We start from the raw sequence: 7,694 nt of genomic DNA, 5'->3' as shown, positions 1-7,694 counted from the left end.
GTTTGACTCGTTGTTGGAGTCGGGATTTGAATTTTGAGTCGGTTTTTGGTCCGGTGTCGGTTTTGACTCTAGCTAGTGTCATTGCGACCCCGTCGTCGTGCATAAAACAGTCCGGGTACTTTTGAAATGTTTTGAAAATGTTTTTTTTTTCGAAATCGTTTTGAGTTTTTCGACGTATAGTTATACAAACTGTCGATTAAACGTAGCGATTCTGAAGCATGTTGTAGTCCGATAATCATCGGAGGTTTGTTGGGGATTCAACAGATACTGGGTATCTAAACCAGTCTGACTCTTTCATCCCTAGTTCGTGTGTAGTTTTAGGACGTATGACGTTGACTGTAGAGCCATCATCCACCAAAGTCATTGGCACATTTTTCTTTAAGCATGTGACAGCGATGTATAGAGCCAAGTTATGGGTAACACCAAATGGCGGTAGGTCTTTGTCTGATAATGTAACTGGGTTACTTAGCTTAGTGGCGTCCTGGAGGACAAAGTTGACCATATCGTCTGGAGTAGAGTCAGTCGATACGTTGAGTTTGGCCAAGGCTTGCAGTAAAGCTTATCGATTGGGAAAGGAATTGGCTACCAATTGCCAGACCGAAAGATCAGCCTTAGTCTTTTACAGTTGTTTCACTAATAGGTCAGTAGCTAGTTATGCATTTCTATCCGTCTAGGATGCGGTGTTTCCTGCGGTAGGTGGATTATTAGTTTGTCCTTGAGCGACATTTTGGTACGGGCGACCTGACCGAGTGAGGTGGTCAGCATCTAGATCTTCTAAACTTTTGACTAGAGGATGTTCTTTAAGGTACACATCATCATCTGCCCAAACTCTATTGACCTCATTTTCCTTGAGCTCTTTCAACTTAAGCATGTGACAGTGATGTATAGAGCCAAGTTATGGGTAACACCAAATGGCGGTAGGTCTTTGTCTGATAAAGTAACTGGGTTACTTAGCTTAGTGGCGTCCTGGAGGACAAAGTTGACCATATCGTCTTGAGTAGAGTCAGTCGATACGTTGAGTTTGGCCAAGGCTTGCAGTAAAGCTTATCGATTGGGAAAGGAATTGGCTACCAATTGCCAGACCGAAAGATCAGCCTTAGTCTTTTACAGTTGTTTCACTAATAGGTCAGTAGCTAGTTATGCATTTCTATCCGTCTAGGATGCGGTGTTTCCTGTGGTAGGTGGATTATTAGTTTGTCCTTGAGCGACATTTTGGTACGGGCGACCTGACCGAGTGAGGTGGTCAGCATCTAGATCTTCTAAACTTTTGACTAGAGGATGTTCTTTAAGGTACACATCATCATCTGCCCAAACTCCATTGACCTCATTTTCCTTGAGCTCTTTCAACTGCATAATCTCAACCTCTAATTCGACAATTTGTTGGACTAAACTATCGACTATTATGATAACGTCTTGCATAGTGTTTCTGTCAGATAGAGAAGCGACCATTTGTGCAGCCTCCTCTGGTGTAGCGTCAGATTCCTTTACCTGGGTAACAGTATTTTCTAGGCTAACAACTTGTCTACTCACACTCCTTGTCCCCGCGTCAAAGTCTAAAACGGTGGGTGCAAAGGTTGAATAGAATCCTTCTCTTACCATCATGTTTATTTCTTTTTCGATTGGAGAAATGAGATGTGAGAAATTCAAGGTGGATTCTTCACTTGTAATCCTCAAAATTCCAAGAGGGTATTGAATATTATTAGGTTTGCTTGTAGGAGGAATAAGTAGTCTGCCATCCTCAATCATATCCTGGAGGACATTCTTCAACTTATAACAGTTTTGTGTATCATGCCCTTTGCCTCTATGGAACTCACAGTAAGCATTACCATCCCAAAATTTAGATTTTTTTTCTGGGTCAGGTGTAAGCCCTTTGGGTTTCAACCTTCCTTGCTTCATCAACCTTTTTAGTGTATTACAATACGTATCACTAATGTCAGTGAATTCCCTTGGTGCATTATTCTTCTTTGAAGCTTCCAAGAGGTTAACTTCATCAGTCTTGCTAGTGGAACCGTAAGAACGAGTTCTAGTAGATGGTGAGCCTTAATATCCGCGCCCTAGAGTTTTGGACATGAGTCCTTTGCAAGTATCATCTTCGATTCTCGTGCCCAGCACAGTTAGATCTTTAAAAGTTTTGATATTTATGTAACGCAGATGGCTCGCATAAATTGGTTTTAGATTGTCCACGAATTTCTCCTTAAGAGTGGCCTCATCTGGACGCTCAACAAGTTGGGTACTAGTCTTCCTCCACCTACTTAGGAAGTCGGTGTAGCCTTCCTTCTCATTTTAGGTTAGGACCTCTAAGATGTGCATATTAACCTGGATTTCAGCGTTATCTACATATTGCTTAGTGAATTCAATTGCGACATTGTCCTAAGTTGCAACCTTCTTGTGATCTAGAGAATAAAACCACTGTTTAGGGATTGTATAGATAGATAAAGTAAAGATCCTTAAGAACAACTTGGGTTTAATGCCCTTGATAGACATGTAATCTTTGAACGCACGGATATGATTCAATGGATTTTCGTGCCCTTTAAACTTGGAAATGTCAATCATATTGAAATTAGTAGGCAATTAAGTATTTACAGCTTCGTACTTTTGACTATTCTCTCTATAGATATCATCTCCCTTGAGGTACATGAGTTACACTTCGAGGTAGCGGAGTCGCTTTTCTGCTTCAGTTTGCACAGGGGGATTGGGTTCAACAGGGTCTTTAGGTTCAGGTGTTCCTTGTGGTGAATCATTAGGAATGGGATAATTTTCGGGAATGGGAATGTCGGCAGGAGGGAGTCGGCTTTTTACTGCAACAATGCGGTCTTCAATTGTCTGCACTCGGGCGTAGGCGATATCCTGACTGGTTTAGAGACGAAGAAGGGCAGCCATGATTTCATTCATACCATTTGGTTGACCATTAACGCTTGTGTAACTTCAGGCATCTTGAACTTAGAAGAATTGACGGCGAATTAATACATATCCGACTACATTTGCACACTTACCCATAGAAAACACGAAGACTCTTATGTGAGTAACTTGACATATATAAGTGTTGGAATATGTGTCCTCCGACAATAATGCGATCACAATTGTTGATCATGATGATCACATGTTTAAATCTCATTTTAAGAATACATGTGGGATGTAATTTTTTACAGTCAACTGGTCCACACATATCGGTAATGATTGGCTGACTAGAGTTTGACATTACTGTCGTGCGACGGTGGTGATCAGTTGATCCCCTTAGGTCATACCTAAAGGGTAACACTCTTAATTGAATATTTAATTGATCATATGACGATACGGGTTAATTAAATTACTTAAAATTGACGGACGATTTTGGAGGTGATATTTATGTGTCTCATTGTCATTTGATTAAATAAAATACGGTCTAAGTGATCGAATTGTTTTATTACTTAGATGAAATTATTGTTTACGGAAAAAATTGAAACGGAATGAATAAATTATTATAAGTACAGAATATTGTAGTTTAAAATTCGGAAACACTTTTTGGTACAAGTAATTATGAATTACTAGGTTAAAATTTATAAGTGACATATTTTATTAATATGTTGATTTTTAATTGTTAAAAATATATTTTATACACATAATGTCTTGGAACATGTTACATGTGACAAATTGACAAAATAATGTGTAAAATGGACTTTCCATTTTACACTATATGTACCGAAAATAAGGAGAAGTATTATACAAAAATTATGTTAATTATGTTGAGTAGAAAGCATAATGATAATACCTAGCTAGTAGCCATGCATACCTATGTTTTCTTGAGAAAAATAACTTGCCCATGCATTGGCTCTTTCTCCTTCTTCCAACCGGTTTTCTAGAGCTCAATAGAGGGCTTTTCCTCCATCAATTCATTAATTCACAACTTGAAAAAAAATTCTAGTGTAAGAAATAGAAAATACTCTCTACATCTTATGAAATTAGAGAGATAAAAACCTCCAATATCATCTTCTCTTGACCGAAAAATTACAAGAGACAAAACATTATTTTGGGTCAATTTTTAGTAAGATTATTATTTTTCTAGATCTAATAATATTAATCTTTTAAGGGGTTAACTTGGGTATTCATCTTTGGGAGATATTCTACCTTTGAATCTTTGTTCATCCATATAAGGAAAGCTCAAGAACAAGTAAGAAGGAGATCTTACTTGTGCCCAATAATCCGAAATATCAATGTAAGGGTTGATGATTTCTTCCTTATTTTCATTATTGTTTGCATGCATAAGATCATCTTTTAATTTTATGACTAAATTAAAATTAAAACATATATGAATATGTTGGTTAATGAGATATAGATTTCCAACAATAAGTGGCGTGCGACACAGGTGTAAAAAGAAACTTTTGAAATTGATTTTTTTTAAAGGTGTTGCCTAGTCAATCATTGTGTGTGATTGTAGGTGTGTTGACCCGAAATGTCACATAAAGATCTTATATAATAATGGCATTAAAAATATGATTTTATGATTAAAATGTCATTTTCGGACTAAAATTAGCTAAACTTCGTATTTTATAGTGATTTTTGGATATGTTATCACATGTTTTATTTTAAGATGACCTGTAAATTTTCAGAAGTTTTGGAGTTTTTATGCTCGAAATATGAATTTTTCATGTTTAAAATCGGATTTAGATGAAAAATAGGTTAATATGAGATAAATTTCGAATCTGGTCATAAAAATTTAGTATGTTGTCACATACAATTTTACAAGATGTGTGTAAAATAATAGGCTATATTGAAGTCTTTATGCATGATTTATGAATTTTTGATGAAAAATAGCATAAATAGTGACGTAATTAGTGAATAATTGCTAAAACGTACTTTATGACTAAGGAAAAACGGCACATGTTGCATTTTATTATCTTTTTCAGATCTAAAATTGAAAATTTGATGAATATAATTTTTCTCATGTTTTTATGATTATAATTGATAAATCCGATAAATCGCAACATAGTTTTTCCGATAATTTTTCGAAATTCTAACCTAAGTTTTTGAATATTATGAGTGTCATGGTATTTTTCCAGAATGTTCATGAGTTTAAATTTCAAATTTTGAATTCATTTGAAATTTTTGTGATTTATTTGAAGTTTATAGTTTTTATTGTAATTTTGAGTCCATTAATGAACAATTTTAAGAAATATAAGTTAATTATAGTCAAATAGTTAGTGGAGACTAATTTTGAGTCCTAAGATGGTTAAAATAATTAACTTGTGCATAAATATGATTTTATGTAATTTATTGTGATTTTAAAAGGTTGAATCACGCAAATCCGTAAAAACCGTTTAATATACGATATTGGCTACTTAAAGGCGATTTAGCATAAAATTGGGCATGTTCATACATATTATAATGCTGCATTTTATTTATGATTGTCATAATTTTATTTTATGTAATTTTGAATTATGTAATTTTACTTAGTATGGCCTTAGTTTTTAATTGGTATTACCCGAAATGTATGAGAATATCGATTCGGTTGTAATTTATTGTGATCTCGTATCACCGTTTTGTAATTTAATAGATTTATTTTATTTTAATAACATATGTATAATAGGAAATTCTGTAATTTGTTATGTAATTTATTTATTTATTCCGGAGTTCCATAAAGACGGTGTCACTCAAGAAGGCGATACATAAAGACGGTTTTACCTCGAGATGCGTACTAAAACCGAAGTTCAAGGGACCAATGGAGTTGGTTTCCGAATATGTAATAGTTAATTAGATTTTCTATTTTAGGAAGGCCATACAAGGATTTAATTTATGCTTTGCATTTTATTTATATGTTGCATGCATCGCTAAATCGCCATAACTAAAACATGCATTATCATTTTATCGAGTTTATCGACCTTGTCAATTACAATTATCGTAGTTCACTGCTTTAGTTCACTTAAAACGTGATAGATAATAAATTGACATGACCTCTCGCTAAAATAAAAAATTGAGACTTAGCCTTGCCAAAAAGTAGAAACCATGAAAACCTATTTCGTGAGGGAGTGCACTCGGCCCTACCGGGGTACAAACCTTGTTACGTAGGGGAAGTGGGTGATAAATGTCTATCCACCGAATTCATGTTGATAAGGTATGAATCGGCCCTACCGTGCCCAAGTTGATGTGGATTTGGATCATGGACACATTTATTCGAAATTTGGATTGAGCTCAACGGAAGTATTCGTGACCGTAGTCACATGTGTTCCGGGCTAAAGATAAATATTAATGTAATTTTATCGACCAAGAGTTCTAAAAGTAGAATCGATTAAAGAGTTAATCCACCGAGTTATATTGATAAGGGATGAATCGGCCCTACCGTGCCCAAGTTAATATGAATTTGGATCTTGGAATCATTTATCATAGTTGGGTAGAGGTCACTATGTAAATGCTTTACTTGTTACTTACAAGTATTAATAAAACGATAAATGTTAAGTTTTCCACTATTCCGTTATCATATTATTTTATTTCTTTACCACAATTCATATACGATATCATTTCAATTTTAGTTCAAATCTCCATTAAAACATCGTAACTAAAGACAAAATTTGAATTTTTCTTCTAAAACCTCAAATGAACCATTGCTAAGGATCTCTTGTAAAGAGTATAGATTAAAGTTATTCATTATCAAACAGGTTTTTGATTCTTGACTAAACACATCTACTTACAATGGATTGTTTTTCATATACTTAATTGAATTAAGTACCTTGAAGCGATAAATTGTTTTGGTAATTAGATTTGTCAGAATTCATAATTAACCAAAATAACGCAACCACTTCAATGAAAGTTTTAAGACTAAACGAATAAATTGAAGAGTAGTCTTCATGGAATTAAATTTTTGCTTCTCCAATCAAAGATTCATTGAAATGAGTGGGAGCACTCTCTTAAACCGTTAAGAAAAGGGCGAGGTTCCAAGAGGTAAAATTAGAATGGAATTGATACAAGGTTATGATAAAAGTAAAGTTATTGAGAATAACGATACTAAACCTATCAATCCCGACCGATAAAGTTTCCATTGTCTTAAATGTTGGACACAAGAAAGGAAACTACCCCAAATTATTGAAGAAACAACAAGTTAGTTGTGGGACATCTAATGAGATATTCTTCTTTAAATGTTTATTTGATTGACATAAATTTTGCTAGAACTACTTCGCCAATATTAGAAACCAGTGGTGGTTTTCATCATTGTACTTGATACATAGGATGATTAGAATATGACGACTAGCAACAATGATGTAGAGAGATAGAGTCATTGTGTACTCAATCTGGTTTTTGAGATTAAAGTTGTACTTAATTATGACTATTAAGTGCATAAACTCTAAATAAGAATATAAACTTGTTAAGAAACAAAGAGGTTTCACTTTTGTGACCCTATACACCACGATTTGATGTATGGCTAGCCCATTATCAAGGTGATTATATTCTAAACCAAACTAAAATGATATATCATGAAGATGATGTAAGACTCAAATTGGTAACCTAAGATTAAACCTTAAATTCTAGAATGATAAACGCAAGGAGTTATCGAGTACTCTTGAAACCATTAGATTGTTAATGGTATATGCGTATCTTGTATTCAAAGCAAGATGTCTCTTGCCTTTTGATTAAAAGGAGATCAAGGTTGTAAATCATTGATCCGTGATAGGTTGATCATTTTCTTTTACCAACGATTTAAGTTGATGCTAATGTGTTCACTTAAT

The sequence above is a fragment of the Silene latifolia genome, chromosome Y (assembly GCF_048544455.1).
Source record: "Silene latifolia isolate original U9 population chromosome Y, ASM4854445v1, whole genome shotgun sequence".
Classification (NCBI taxonomy): Eukaryota; Viridiplantae; Streptophyta; class Magnoliopsida; order Caryophyllales; family Caryophyllaceae; genus Silene; species Silene latifolia.
This window is presented reverse-complemented; position numbering follows the sequence as displayed.